The following is a 1,850-nucleotide window of genomic DNA, read 5'->3' on the forward strand; positions in this document are numbered from 1 at the left end:
CCTCTCGACGACGACAAGCTGATCTCCTACATCCTCGCCGGCCTCGACATGGAGTATCAACCGCTTGTGTCCGCCCTCGACGCGCGCACAATCCCGGTCACACTGGACAAGTTGTTCGCTCAGATGAGCAACTTCGATCAGCGGGTCGCTCTCTTCCAGGGGGCAAACACAGGCGGAGGGTTCAAATCCTCTGCCAACGCCGCATCACGCGGCCGCGGCGGCAACAGCAGTGGTGCCTCACACTATCGTGGGCCGCCACGAAAAGGGAAGAACTTCAGCGGCGGCCAAGGCAACACCAACAACCCTCGCAACAGCAACAACAACAGCGGTGGGCGCCCCTCCTACAACAACACTCGGGGTCGCCGCAACAGCAACTCCAAGTCGCGTCCCGATACCATTCGGTGTCAGATATGCGGCAAACCAGACCACTCTGCGAAGGATTGTTGGTATCGTTTTGAGGAGGATGGTGACTCCTCCCAGGACGAAAAGGTAGCCGGCGGAGCTGAAGCATCATATGGCATGGACACAAACTGGTACGTTGACAGCGGAGCCACCAACCACATCACCGGAGAACTTGAGAAGGTGACCATGAGGGGAAAAGTATCGTGGCCCGGAACAAGTCCATGCTGCCAATGGAGAAGGTATGAGGATACGTCACATTGGTTATTCAATTATTAAAACCCTGCATCGAAAAATTCATCTTAGGAAAAATTTACATGTCCCTAAAGCTTCAATGAATCTCCTTTTCGTTCATCGCCTTGCTCTTAACAATCATGTCTTCCTTGAATTTCACCCGTTTTTCTTTTTGATCAAGGATCAGGCCACGAGGAAAATCCTCTATCGAGGTAGATGCGTCCGTGGACTCTACCCGTTGATTCCCGAGATTAGGAGATTCAATAAGCAGGCATTTGGTGTCACCAAGTTATCATCAACACGGTGGCACGATCGATTAGGACATGCATATTTTCCTTTAGTTGAACGAGTGCTTAGGAAAAATAAACTTCCATATGTTGGAGATCGTAGCATTGAAACAAGTTGTGATTCTTGTCAAAAGGCCAAGAGCCATCAGTTACCTTATCAAATTTCTTTGAGTATTTCTACCAAACCGTTGCAACTCATTTTTATGATGTGTGGGGTCCTGCCCCCTCTTTTGTTGGTTGACATACCTATTACGCCAGCTTTATTGATGATTTTAGAAAATACTCGTGGATCTATCTTCTCAAGAAACGATCCGATGTCTTTCAAGTATTCAAAAATTTCCAAGCACTCGTTCGAAAATTCGATAGCAAAATTATCGCTGTCCAATCAGACTGGGGGGAGAGTACAAAAAATTAAACTCTTTCTTCCAAACTCTTGGAGTTTCTCATCAGGTGTCATGCTGTAACACCCTGAGAATCATGCTACAGTAACTCCCTGTGATTAAGCTAATCATGTTGCTAAACAGGGCTTGATCACATTTGAATCACATTCCTTTTCTAACTCCTAGATCAAACTTCAATTAAATTTAAAAGTGGAAAATAAAAGTTTTCAAAATTTTAAACAAAAATGTTCAGTGGGTGCCAAATAATACACTGGTAATTATGGTGGAGAAAACACATTTTTATAAAATACCTAAATACTTTTAAATAAAATAAAACAGAAAAGAAAATAAGCAAATAAAAAGAAAACAGAAACCAGAACAGACAGAGAAAAAGAAAAAAAAGGAGAAGGCCCTTCCCCCCCACTGGACCCGTGGCCCAAACTGGGCCGCCACCCCCGACCCCCGGCCCAGCCCACCTCTCCCCCGCGTCCCCTTCCCTGTTCCCCCGACCGGGGTCGGAACAGGGGCCGTCCCCGCCGCACCCCCTCGC

At 47.0% G+C, this 1,850-nt stretch overlaps 1 pseudogene; it reads left to right on the forward strand.

The window, feature by feature from the left end:
- On the forward strand, positions 1-139 carry LOC123056333 (uncharacterized; annotated as a pseudogene).
- Positions 140-1,850: the final 1,711 nt, after the last annotated feature.

The sequence above is a fragment of the Triticum aestivum genome, chromosome 2D (assembly GCF_018294505.1).
Source record: "Triticum aestivum cultivar Chinese Spring chromosome 2D, IWGSC CS RefSeq v2.1, whole genome shotgun sequence".
Lineage (NCBI taxonomy): Eukaryota > Viridiplantae > Streptophyta > Magnoliopsida > Poales > Poaceae > Triticum > Triticum aestivum.